The sequence below is a fragment of the Peromyscus eremicus genome, chromosome 8a, assembly GCF_949786415.1.
Source record: "Peromyscus eremicus chromosome 8a, PerEre_H2_v1, whole genome shotgun sequence".
NCBI classification, from domain to species: domain Eukaryota; kingdom Metazoa; phylum Chordata; class Mammalia; order Rodentia; family Cricetidae; genus Peromyscus; species Peromyscus eremicus.
This window is the reverse complement of record NC_081423.1, coordinates 76,369,668-76,383,918: the sequence shown is the minus strand read 5'-3', so window position 1 is coordinate 76,383,918 and position 14,251 is coordinate 76,369,668. Positions and strand designations below refer to the sequence as shown.

At 43.8% G+C, this 14,251-nt stretch overlaps 1 protein-coding gene across 1 annotated transcript in view; it reads right to left on the bottom strand.

Annotated features, from left to right (window-relative positions):
• Ca10 (carbonic anhydrase 10) overlaps positions 1 to 14,251 on the bottom strand; it is a 513,556-nt gene that overhangs the window by 27,096 nt on the left and 472,209 nt on the right. The window lies entirely within an intron of this gene.

The following is a 14,251-nucleotide window of genomic DNA, read 5'->3' as shown; positions in this document are numbered from 1 at the left end:
GTCAAGAGAAGAGGAAGGTGTTTTGTACTTGAAGGGAAGATTACATTTCAGCAGCTTTTGCTGGAACAACAGTTATAAGCGAGAACTTATTTATAGAAGTCATTAGCAAGTTTGTCTTTATGTGTAAGAGCACACACTCTGCAGAGAAGAGCACGGCTTGATATTTACCAACCACCACATTCTCACCCTAAGCTTTGGCAATTATCACGGATCTGCCTGGTGATGATGGTTTCCTGTATCCTAAGACATGTAGATGCAATTAAAGCTGCAAATGAAATGAAGCATCCATCATTTCGTTGACTGGAGACCCTAGATGTATCATGGCAATGTAAAACACTAGACTAAAGGGATCTTCCCCTCTGGGAGAGAACACTACTTGGATTTTAAGGCATGATTTTTTTTTCCAGTGAGTTGTTCCGAGGTTTGAAGAAATGCATGGTGTGACCTGTGGGTGCAGGATGGTGCAAGAAAATTTGAGGCTTGGCTTACCCAGATACCTCTTATGTCTGAGCAATCCGAGGCCAGCTACCCAGCCCCTCTGTGCCATGGCTTCTTCCTTAGAAGAATTAAAATGTACCTGAATGCTGTCATAAGAAAGAAGCAAGAAAATTACCAACATCCTCTTTCAGAATCCAGGCAGGGTCTAAGCAAACAGTTACAACAGATGAGGTGACACCATGGAAGAATTGGAATGTTCCCCTGGTGTCCACCCTATGAAACATTTAAAATAGCTGCTTTTAGAAGCCACATTTTCCTTTTGTGGTCCTTTCCCCAAAGCATCTGTAGTCCTTCTGCCTCACAATAGTGAAGCTGCTGAAAGCCAAGGCAGGATGTGCTTCCTGTAAAGAGGTCCATCCACATCCTTCCAGAAGCATCCTCTGGGCTGAGGCTGGTTGGTACCAAGTAGGATTAAAAGGTGGGATCTGAGGGCACTTTTTGAACCTCCTCTGATGTTACTGTGAGTTCTCATGAGTGGCAGCTTCCGGCAGTTAGAGACTTCTTATTCCCATGCTTTCCTCTGTGTTCACTTATTCTTCTTCCCCTCCCCCTCCACCCCCATACTTACAGGACCTCAGACCTATCCTAGCTCTGGGTATGAGGAAAGAAAGCTCATTGTTCTAGAGCTGAATAACCCGGGTTCAAGTCCCAGGTTACTTAGTCTCTTTGAGCTTCAGTTTCTTCACATGCAAAATGTGATTGCAACATGACTGCTCAAGGAATGACTGACTGTGCTGATTAAATAACTACCACATGCAAATGAGATCAAATGCACGAATGAGATAAAGCAGGCTTCCAAAGCAGCATCTGGCCCAGACTACACACTCCTTAAACGGGTGCTGTGATGATTCTTATTAGAAATGCATGGCTGCCGAGGCACAGACAAGGAGAACGAGGGGCTTAGCGACTTCGAAGTTACTTAGAAAAAAGTCAGGCCATCGACATGTTTGGATTGCATTTTTTTTTTTTTGAGAAGTGTCTATAGAGTATTCATTTTTATATCTTATTTTGCCTTATTATCATCTGACTGCCAAGATAATTTTGCTAGCAGCTTCTTTCTGTAGTTGGTATTATAAAAACAACAGTTTTACCAGCACACATCGCCCTCAGGGCCCCGCCCCTCTTCAGGTCATTATCATTGCCTCAGAAGAGATTGTCTCCAGATGAAAACCATCCTATTGACATGTCCAGATCGTTTGTGCCAGATAGATATTGATAGATATTTCAGAGCATTAATGAAGGCTCACTTTGTTTTAATTAAAGTAGAGTCCAACGTTATATAGGTCCTTTGAATTAAGTCAAGAATCATTTTCCTACTTCTACTCACAAAAAGTCAAGAGCAAGGTAATTTTGCAAGTACGTTTCCAGGAGACTTTTGAAGGCCAGACAGGTCACTGTCTCTTATAATTACATATGCAAAAGCTTATATTAATATTAGCTGATTGTAAGTAATATTATATTAAAAATAACTATTGCAGTTAAGCAGGGCTCATACCAGGAATTAAAGCCCATCACTTTTGGAGAAATCTGGCAATGAAATTTATTGTGTTGGTTGAATGAAATAGCAAAAGGAGAGCCATGAATGCCGCAGTGGGACTGCTTATTTTTGGTCACAGCTGTAGCTAGAGAGTTTTCTCTCCAGGTCCCGCCACACCCCGGCAGTCCGACAGCTCACTTATAAAATAAACACACAGACGCTTATATTATTTAAACTGTTTGGCCTAATGGCTCAGGCTTCTAGCTATCTAGTTCTTACATCTTAAATTAATCCATTTCTATAAATCTATACCTTGCCACTTGGCTCGTGGCTTACCGGCATCTTCACATGCTGCTTGTCATGGCAGCAGCTGGCAGTGTCTCCTTCCGCCTTCCTGTTCTCTCAATTCTCCTCTCTGTTAGTCCCGCCTATACTTCCTGCCTGGCCACTGGCCAATCAGTGTTTTATTTATTGACCAATCAGAGCAACACATTTGACATATAGACCATCCCACAGCACACAGCTATAACCAATTTGCACCCATTCTGGTGGAATTATTTCCACACTTGTGGAAGAACTCATCTTAGGAGTTTGCTCTTTTGACAAACTACATTGTGAGTAGTTTCTGCACCCCGCCCCCCCCCCCCCAAACACAGTTGAAACTATTGCTACTTCTCTGGCTTTGAAATTTTCAGCAATGTGACACCCTGAGTCACTGTGAAGCCACCCCAGGGACTTGGACACAAGACTTTGGCCTCTTGCAGTTACTTATGTGGGCTTATGGATTTGCTATTTTAGATGCAACTGAACTTGAAAGAGACATGACTTGTTGAGCACTCAAGACGGACTATCAATGCTCATAGCAGATGCACACCAAAGGCAAGACTGAGATGACCTGCCTTCCTTGTGCCTGGCCATCAGTCTCCATCATGTAAGAAGGGATTAAATCCTAACCTTCAGTGTACCACACCCCTCACTTGTTCATTCTGCAGTTACTTTAGATGACTCCTAACTTCTTGTCAGTGGGGCAATGGGAACATCATCCCTCTTCCAAGCCAAGCTGCAGAACAATTTGGATAAAGCACCCACAAAGCAGGCTTGACTATATACTTTAATTGCCTGAAATGTGATATTGAATAACTAGCAATGCACACCAGTCAGTTCCAAAGCCATTAAAAGACACACAATCTAGCCATGTGGATTGGCTCTGAAGAAGAATAGAGTGCTAAGCAAAAAGTCAAAAAGGCATATTTTATTTCATTTATTTATTTTTTCTTGAGACAGGGTTTCATTATACTGCTTAGCCTGGACTTAAACTCCCAGGCTTCAGTGAGCCTCACATCTTAGCTTCCTGGATAGGAGAGGTAATGGGTCATGTTTGTAAGTCAAAGCCCTTTAAGACACTAAGGTCTTTGTGTAGAAAATGTAGAGGTGTTAGGAGCAAGTTTTCATGATTCTTTAAAAAAAATAAACATGTCTCAGAGGAAGTATAGGATGTTGTCTGCTGAGAATCCCTCAAAGAAGATGGAATTGGGCTGTATAAGTCAAAGTCCCAGTAGGCAGCACACTTATGCTGGGATTATACATGGGTTGCAGCAGCATCAGATTGGACTTATCAACAGAGAAGGAGACTAGGGGGGGTGTCTGTGATTCAGTGATGTGTATATGTAGGTCAAGAGCAGTACCAGTCCTCCTAACTGCCAGTTTGTGACCTCTGCCTTCTTTATTTGATACTGACTGGCTCAAATCAAACCCAAAGCAAATAAAATAAATACCCCAGTCCTGAAGGCTGCTACCCAAGCCTTTCATTTGCCCTCTCAGCACATACTTAGGTATGTTTCCTGTGTGCCAGGCACAGTGCTGGGCATACAAAGCTGAGAGAGGAAAACTCTGAAAAGCAGGAGGAGGTGCAAAGCCCCTGTGGCCCTATAGAGTGAGAGGAAGTGTCAGAGACCAGAAGTTAAGGGTCATCATGGTAGGATGGCTCAAGAAAAAAAGGCAGGGACAGATCACACTCAGTCTTGAAGATCTCAATGATAATATTGCCTTAATTTTAAGAACAACGGGAAGTTAACAATGGAGGTGTGTGTGTGTGTGTGTGTGTGTGTGTGTGTGTGTGTGTGTGTGTGAGCATATTGCTGCTATCCAGCTAGGAAAGCCAGTCAGTTTCTATATATGTAAATTATAGGAACTGTAGAGCTCCCAGGATGTACATTTGTGTTCTGCATTCTCACATAGAGTCAAGCCAAATGACCCTGGGTGGGAAAATCCTTCCGGCTGCACCCCCGTGTATTCTGATTATCATCGATGCCAGCTCAGTACGGGATGTGGCTAGTTCTGGTGAATTTTGTTTTGTTTGCTTCTAAGAGGTGAGTAGGGGTTGACAGTGGTGAAGGAAGACAGAAGGGCAAGAAAGCAACATTCTTTTCACCACTCTTCAGGGAAGCCCAGATGGTGCCCTTGTCTCAGGCTCCCAAAATATTCCCTGGGAGAGGAGTGGAGATAGCATTTTGCTGACAGCATTTGGGAAGAGGCGTGTGGACAGTCTATATTAAGACTTCAGCATCCTTCCAAGCCTGTCTGTGAGCATGAAACAGCTCTGTGGTGTTACTTGGAAACCACTGGGCCTAATCTTTCTGGGGGCAGATCACAATGCCTTGTCTTCCTCACCCCGTGATGGAGACCTAAGCACTCAGCAAGGGTTTTCCCCAAATGCCATGGCTCTGTCTGGGACTACTGCCATTTTCCAAGAAGAAGGCTGTTTTCGGCAGAACAGGGTCAGCCAGGGGATGGGTAGGGTCAGCAGCAAAGGTCTCTCTTTTTTTCTACAGTGAGCATTCCTAAGGTAGGAAGGGACTGTGTGGTTCTCATCCGCAGTGAAACACCCTTTCTGCATCTAGTACTGTGTCAGGCAATGGCAGTTCCAATATGGGGCACCAGCCTCAGCCGCAAGCAGTTTCCAGTACTGGATGGAGAAACCAGCTCATACGGGAGAGCTTTGTAATTATGGGGCTTCTTCAGAAACTTCTTCTTTGGGCCCTCACAATAACCCTGCTGTAGATTCGGTCAGAAAGTGTTGAAACCTACCAAACTGGAGAAATAGAGGACCCACACAGATTCAGCCGGTAAGCAACAGATTCTAGACTTGAATCCAAGTCTCTTCTTCTCAAGCAGAGTCCTTGTCTTTCTTGAGACTTTTGTTGAGTTTTTTTTTTTTTTCATCTGTTGTGCCCTCCCTCCTTGTATCACCTCATCTTATCTTCCACTTGGAGAAATCATAGTGGTCCCTAAGTATTAGGAGTTTCCCATATGCTAGTGGGGTCCCCAAAACACTCCAGATGTCATCTCATCCAGTTCTCCCAACTGATACGTGGTCAGACATCATCATCCCCGTGATACAGGTGTGGACACTGGAGCCAGGGAGAGGAGATGACTTCGCTTCCTGCTTACCAGGGATTGCTGAGAAGCTCTAGTTCATTCTAGATCATATTCCCCTTTCTTCCTGAATTTCTGGGACATCAGTTCAAATGTGTGAACTTTGAGAAGTCATTTGTCCTTGCTAGGTGCTTGTGAAGAGGTTGAAGGATCTCAGCTCCATCTCTGATGCACTTTTCTCTGGCTCTGTCCTGCCCATTTTACCCACATCTATCCAGAACTGATCTCATATCCACAGTGAGCAACATCAGTAGCAGCAGCATTACCCAGTATTATTGAGCAGGTGATGTAAGCCAAGACTGGGCCAGTTCACATTATATACATGATCTCACTTAATACTCACAAAGGCCCATGTATGAAATTATTATCACAACTTTTAATTTACAGATAGGGAAACTGAGGCATGAAGATGTCAAGTAAGGTATCTAAGTGACAGAGTCATTAGTACAGAGATCATGTGCTTGATGCCAGAGACAAAGGGTTAAACTGATAAGCAATATAGTCTTCTTATAACTGTATATGCTCTGAGATTCAGGACTGTCAACAGACTTGAGGCAGAGGCCAAAGACACTCATACCTGTGGATGAGGCCTCTTGTGCTGGAGGGCTTTGGTTCATAACAGCTATGGGGAAAAAGGCACTGGACCCACTACCTACAATTCCCTCTCCTCAGCAACATCTGACAGAGATCCTGTTAAGCAGAGTCAAAGGGATATACTTTATTTTATTTTTTCTTGAGACAGGGTCTTACCATGCTGCCTAGCCCAGACTTAACTCACGGGGTTCAATGAACATTCTGAGACAGGAAGTGGCTCAGCACAAGGGTCAGTGGTGAGTGTTGCGTTTTGTTAGTCTGGAGTAGTTGCTACTGCACACTTGTACTAACTCTGCCTTGACGTGCTGGCCAGGAGCCAGTCTCTTGATTTTTTTCAGAGAATACCACCTCCCTCCCATCTACAAGTCTTGATGCCCTGGACTGGCAGCCTATTGCCTGGGGTGAGGGTAGAGCTCCTTTTTCTTCTCTGTGTTTGCCACATAGCTTCATATACACTGCTTGTCTCTACCTAGAATGACCACTTGTTCTTTTCTAGTGATCTCTGCTCACCAAAAGCTCCTCCTAAATTGCCATCTCCTCCAGGCTGGCTTTCTGGGTTGCTCTGTTGAGTTTATTCTTTTCTTCCTTTCAAATTGCAGTTGTAGGGATTATGTAAATTATTATACATGAAGCACCAAACACACACTGGATGTGTAGCAGCTACTCGAGGATCTGAAGTTATTCTTTGTCCTACATTCCTTATTATCCGTCTCTCCAAGTAAATTCTTTTAAAATGTCTCATGCATACACATTCACCATCACCACCACCACCACCACCACCACCACCATCCCTCTCCCCAGACGGCTCAATGAGGAAAGTACATGGGATCACAGTGGAGCTATGAGGTTCATTAGCTACATTCTGTTTTAGTTAGTATTTTACAGATTGGTAGCTAACACTTGGGTGGGGACGGCAACCCTAAATCAAAGGAGTGGGATTGCTAACACCCACTGAGTTCTGTATTACCTGCCAGCCACTGTATTTGGTATTTTATAAATATTATCTTATTTTACCCATCTAATGAATATTTTATAAGGTTATGTTATAACATTTAAAATACTGACATATGTATTTATAGGATATGATAACAATAGAATACACGCACACAATGTGTAATGATCAAGTCAGGGTAACTAACACCTCAAACAAATGTTTTGACATGGGAGGGTCTCACTACATTGCCCAGGCTCATCTCTAATTCCTGAGCTCAGGGAAGCCTCCTGTTTCTGCTTCCCAAGTGTGTCCCATAATAACCTTTTCATCATCCCATTGTCTCACTATTTAATTTTTTTTCTAGTAAGTTAAAGGGCTGAATCTGAGAGCTGAGAGCCTGGTTCCAGAGCTGAGCTTTTAAGTAGAAGCCCCAAAGGAAGAGCAGTCCAGACTCCCGGCTTTCAGAGTCCTCTTCAGTGTTACAGGAAGGACTGAAGAAACTCCCAGAAAAACAGGGAGAAAAAGGACCATCCATCATATGACTCCCATGTCATAGCTATCTGCCCAACCCTGCCCAGAAGATCTGAACTGAAAAGAATTTCATTGGGCTAGATCCTTTACCCTCCCTAATTTCTCCCCAAATAGTTAATTCTCCAAGATCTAGATGCTTGGTGGTGGGAACTTCCAGAGACCTTTGTAGGATAGGTTGTGTGGAAGGGGAATTCAGCTCTGGAAGGAGAATTGCAACATTGGATGTTACACTGGTACAACCTTAGACAAGTCCAGGAGACAAAGACTAAGAACTCCCCTAGTCTCAGACAAAACACACACCTCTCTTAGCCTTTCTGAGGTCAACAGTGTTGTGGCTTTAAGGTCTGTGGAATAGAATGGATACAAGGACAAGCCATTCTTTGCTTTCTGGGTCCTTAGATTTGTAATTGGATTAAGTATGAAAACAGAACAAAAGCCCAACCTTAGTTCTAGCCCTGAGCCTCTTTAGTGTTCCTTTTCCTGTGTCATTGAAGAAGGACCCCTGATGCCCAGGCCAGTCCAAGGCAACTTTACATAGCTGTGCTGAACACTGGGGGCAGATCACTGTGTCTCAGGCAGGGAGACTTAGGAACAACCATGACATTTAATACACCAGGTCTTCGCCTACCCCAGGCTAGACCAAACTCCCAGTTCTGCCACCCAGAACTCTGCCCTGATCTGTTCCTCCTCCTCCTCCCCTCTAACAGTGCACTCTCACACCAGAGGTGTAATTGTAAACATAGGTACTGGGGGAGACTCTGTGTGATTCTACTAGTCATGATGTCCTGTGGCTTTTACTGCAGTAGCCAGCAAGTCTCACACCTGTCCCTGGCCTCTTTATTGCATTGGTTCAGTTAATCTCGTCTGTATTATTGCAGCTTTCCACCTGCCTCAATGCTTCCAACTCCATGTCCCCTCAAGCTTTTCCCCCAACAGCAACTAACTGGGATGGTTAAGTCCAAACATTTCGCTCCCTAACTTGGGGACCCTTCTTGGTACACCTCACTCTCTTGAGGAAAAATGTCTAGACTCTTTCCCTTGGCCTTGAAGGCCCTTCATGACTTTTATCATATCTTTGCTGCTGTGTCCAATGACACATGTCAGCTGTGCCCTGACTTCCTGGCTAGACCTGTCCACCTGCACTTCTGCATCAGTCTTTCCTATCACTTGAAATGTGCTTTATCCACGGGCCATCTGGTGAACTCTCTTATCTTTCACCACCAGGCTCAAGCTTCACCCCACAGGAGGAGATACACACACTCCTGTGCTACCATCGTGCCTACCCCACACCTTTCTCAAGGCCTTTCCTGCTCTGTCTTATAGAACATCTCCCCAACAGGAGAGCCTCTTGAGAATGGCTTTCGGAAACCTTTTCCCTGGGACCGTCACCCAAAGTCCTAAATACACTTTGTTGACATGCATGATAATGCCGATTCTTCCACAAAGCACAGCTACCCCTGGGGAGAAAAACAGTCCCTTACTTAGGGGGAAAAATGACTTCCTGTGTCTTAAAACTGTAAAACCCTCCAACGAGCTGCTTATTCTTGCTTGGCAGTTCCTTTTTCTTCTTTATTGTCCGACTGTAGCCTGGATGAAATTGCTTGCGTTCCTTTCATTTCCCACCTCCGATCCTTATCTGGGGTGTGTGTGTGTGGGTACAGGATACAGTAGCAACAATACATTGCAGCTTTGTTTATTCCCAGAGATGTATACAGAGCAGCCTCTGAAGAAGTATTAGTATCAGGCCGATGCTATTATCTGCATTTTATTAATTAACCCATACATCTCCCTGTCAGTCTTCCTTTTCTATGGGCTTCCTCGCAGCATTGCAGCGTGCTTTTGCTGTTGGTAAATTGGCACCATAAATCTGGCGAGGCCACCTCTATTTCCAGCGCTTCACTTAACGTTTTATCACACGGCTGTGGTCTCAGGATTGAAGTCGGTTAAAAAGATTAATACCGTTTAATACCACCCAGAAGGAAGATGCCAGAAATGTGTTTAAGGTCCGGTTATTCATGTCTTCATTTCCTTTGTGCGTGGATTGCGATAAGCAGAGCTATCCTTTTTAGGCTGATGTTAATAACTACTTAAAATGATTAAGGTAACTAGTTATTTCCTGTAGGAAAATTGCTCTGCTGTCATTAACACGGAATTAACACGGCTCCCATTTCGTCTTCAGCACATAGCCTTTTGCCCCCCCAGTTGCCTTAAATAAACAGAGCACCGTCTCCAGGAGGCTGTGAGCTCCTTCCTAGAAGATGGGCTCTGAAGAGGCAAGAGAGCGAAACGCAAAGCTTGGCAGAACACATGGCCTTCAGGAGGCACCTGTGAGGAGGAGGAGCAGTGCTTGGCTTTGGTAAGCCCACATTGTAAGCCCAGTTCTCTGCCCTGCCCTGGGGGCTGGCAGGAGGAATTAGAATACCCCCTACGACATCTGTGTGGCCTAAGCAATGTGAATGGAGTCAGTGACTCTCCCAATCTTCTGGGCCAGTGGTTCTAAACACTTTTCTCATCAGGACACCTGCTGAGGTGTGGTGGACAGACTCATATGGGAACACTCTGCTTTTGCAAAAGACCCACCGATTTCTCATGGGGACACAAAACTGAGATCATCGGTAGTGTCCTAATTCTTAACGGTTAAGCCAGTCAGTATCTAGTCATGGATATTGAGGGTTTAAGCATAATCAAGGGTGGCTGGGGCTGCTCGAAGTGTGTGAGCACTCATGTACAGGCTCTTGCTGGAGTACTTCCTTTCAGTTATTTTGGGGGAAATGCCTGTGAGTAGACTTTCTAGATAATTTTTATTTCATATTTAAATTTCTTGAACACCAATGCAATGGTTTCCTGTGTTTTTAAACTGAACATTTACCCACAGTGGGCACTGTGTTAAAACTCATAAGGCAATGTACATGGACACCACGCTTTCATAGGTAGGAGAGTGCCAGAGGACAGAAGAGGTGCAGGGAGTCTTTGGAGTCTGCACAGTTGTCTTTCTGGGCCACTCCCTGGCCGTCACTCTCCACCTCACCATGACTGGGGATGTCAGCTCATATGTCACCTGGGAGCTGAGTAGAACTGGAGATTCCAGGGCCTTGGATGTCTGCATCAGCTCCTCTAGGGGCTTGGTTTTATGATCTCCCAGTGTTTCTGAGGCTCACTAAATCTTGCAGAGCTCTAGGCTGGTTCTGAGTGCAGCCTCCTACTCTCTGTTCATTTCAGAAAACCCACCAACCACAGAGTGAGTGAGAGGTACTATGTTCAGAGGACAGACTCGAATCTGCTGTAACTTGTAGAAAGTGCATCTTGTACATCAAGCCTTTTCTTTAGGAATATGTGTGCACTCTACTTTGCTTACGGAGGTGACATTTACAAGTCTAGGCAGTATCCCACAGAGAGTAGCCTCTATCCAATATCATGCCATAGGCTCTCAGGTCATTATTGATGAATAATCTAGGATTTTTTTTTCCAGTAATTTCCAGATATGGGCTTAGTACCCAAGTCAACCTGCAGGGGTAGGTCTACGATAGGATTCTCTATCACTGACAAGCCCTCTGTGTTCTCCAAAGGCCAAGAGAAGCCATGGCAGTGGGTATATCATGTTTGTTTTAAGCCTTTCGCATCATTGCTGGTCAAGAAACAGCAATGTATTGGTGTGCTGAAAGACAACATCGAATAGCCTGGGAATTACATCCTGATTCTGCCACTTGAACCTGAATATGACCATTAATTTTGCAAATTTTCTATACTGAGCCTGCAAAATAAGTAATAATATCTACTATATAGAATAGTACTTGCAACTATCAATAGCAGTTGCTGTTAGTCATTGCTAGAGCTGCATGGGGAACTCTCCATGGTCCTTCTCTGCTCCCCTCTTGTCCCTCACCCCCAATAAAAAGAAGTACACAAAAAGAGGCAAACAGTTAAGGTGGGATATAGAGACCAAGAGAAACTGGGAGAGTCTGTAGGGGCAGGAAATGTCACAAATTCCTAAAATCTCCTTAATTGCCTTCAGGTCCTCTGGTCTCTCCTGTCTCTAAACATGTATCATGCAGCTACTGCATTATGCTGTGAATGCTTTAGTACAGTATCTGGTGAAGGTAAGAGCTCAATTAAAAATGAAGGAAAACCATTTGGCAGTTCTTCAAAATGGTAAACAGAACTCACATACAACTCAGCGACTCCTCAGCTCGAATGTATGCATGCCAAAGAACAAGAGTGGTTAATCCAACCAAAGCTTGTCCAGCCATGCTCAGGGCAGCATTGTTCTTGGCACCCCAAAGTAGAAACAACCCAAATGTCCAGCACTGAGTGAATGAGTAGACAGACTGTATGTGTACTAGTTAGATATCTATATTGCTGTGACGAATGCTGTGACCAAAAATGGCATGTGGAAAAATTGGATTTATTTGGATTACTCATCCCAATCACAGTCCATCATGGAGGGAATTCAGGGCAGGAACTCCAGCAGGAGCAGAGCAAGAGCCATGGAGGAAAGCTACACTTCCTAGCTGACTCTTCAGGGTTTGCCCAACCTGCTTTCTATACAATCCAGGACCACCTGCCCAGGCATAGCATTGCTCACATCGATCATCAATCAAGAAAATGCCCCACAAAACTAACCCACAAGCCAATCTGATGGAGGCATTTTCTCAACTTAGGTTCCCTCTTCCCAGATAACCTTATCTTATTTCAAGTTGACAAATAAAAAACCAAACCAAACCAAAACCAAAACATTCCTAATCAGCACAATACCGTTAATAGAAAATGATTAAACTATAAGAGGAATGAAGCACTAAAACATGCTAAAATTGGGTGAACCACGGGAGCAACATGCTAGGTGAAAGCAGCCAGACACAAAAGGTAAAAATCTTGTAATTCTACTTCTGTAAGACACTCACCAAAGCTAAAAACCACAAAGACAGAAAGCAGGTTGGTGGTGACAGTGGTTGGGAAATGGAGAGGTGCTGAGTCACTGTTTAATAGATATGGGGTTTTCTTATAGGTAGCGAAAGTTTTGGAACTAGATAAAGATGGAAACTGTACAACCTTGTGAATGGACTATGCACCATGAAGTTATTCACTTTAAAATGCTTCATTTTTTTAATTAACTTTTTTGGTAAAATTACATATATATACTTAAAGAGCACAGAGGGTGAGAGGTCGAACCTCGTGACTGACGCAGTATCCTTGAAGAGCACAATCATTTCAAAAGGTTTTTTTGATCATAACTGAGAACTCCTCAGTCCACATGGGGAAGTTAAAGCAAAGGTGTGTACATGCTTATAAACTTAGCCTGGCCGGCCAGGGATTTCAGGAACTATGAAGGTTCTGAGACAGGTGAGCATATGAGATGGGCCACAGGAATGGCTGAATGTGACAAGAAGAGAAATAAAGGAAAAAATACAAGCATGCTCTCCTGAGAGGCTGCTCCAGAGACAAAAAATGGATGATTCTTTCATATTAGACAATCTGGGATAATCTTACCTTCTCTAGGGTTCTTATTTCTCTCTCCATCTTAATGAACAATTACAGTAAACCCCACCCTCCATAATGTATTGGCCAGAAATTAGGAGTTTGGGGGCAGAGACCAGGATTGAGTAAAAGAATTTGTATTTAAAAAAAAAAAAACCTATAAGCTTGGCCAGACCATTACTTCATTCATTTATTCCTTCCTCCAAGAGCCATTGTGTTCCTTTTATTTTTAACACATGCCAAGGAATCAAAGGTGCATGCATCACTGTTATTCTCAGAAAATTATCAGGCAAATGAGAGCAATGTCAGACCACATGATGCACACGATCCTATGGCAGGTAATCTTAAAGAGCAGATTCAGATCCATCATGCCTGAGCAGGGCTAAGAGTCTGTATTTCGCCGGGCGGTGGTGGCGCACGCCTTTAATCCCAGCACTCGCGAGGCAGAGCCAGGCGGATCTCTGTGAGTTCGAGGCCAGCCTGGGCTACCAAGTGAGTTCCAGGAAAGGTGCAAAGCTACACAGAGAAACCCTGTCTCGAAAAACCAAAACCAAAAAAAAAAAAAAAAAAAAGAGTCTGTATTTCTATGACACTGATGTGCTCCCTACTACGCTAATAAGGCACCTGAGTCTGTATTTCTAAAAGAACTTAGGTGAAGCCTACAACATCTAGTTTTTGTGCAGATCATAAACTAAGGCTACATTTTTGTTTATTTATTTGAGACAGGGTCTTTAATCCCTGCTGGCTTCAAACTCACTATGTAGCTGATAATGGTTTTGAATTTCTGATCCTCTTGTCTCTACTCTCTAAGTGCTGAGATTAGAGACGTATACCATGCCTGGATTATGAGGTGCTGGGGATCAAACCCAGAGCTCTGTGCATATAAGACAGGCCTTCTCCCACCTGAGCTACATGCCCAGTCCTAAAACTACATTTCTAAAAGGCTGGGGAAAACCTTTCAATATTGAACAAGAGAATGCATTTGTATAACATCTAAAAAATATAGATGATTCAGATGTCAGCATCCTTAAATACATTTCTGTGGATCAGTTCACACCATCCATTTCCATGCTGTCTATGGCGGCTTTGCTATTACCAAGTCGGGGAGGACTAGTTGCGACTGGAACCGTGTTGTTGATAAATTCTGAAACACGTACTGTATAGCTCTTCACAGGCAGGTCAAAGTTTGACTATGTCTGGTATAAAGTTATGTGGGATTTCAAGAGACAGGGAAAGACCACTTCCTGCTGGACTGCTTAAGGATGAAGAGCATCTCAGTGTCACAGCTGGGGTGGGATCTGAAAGGTAGC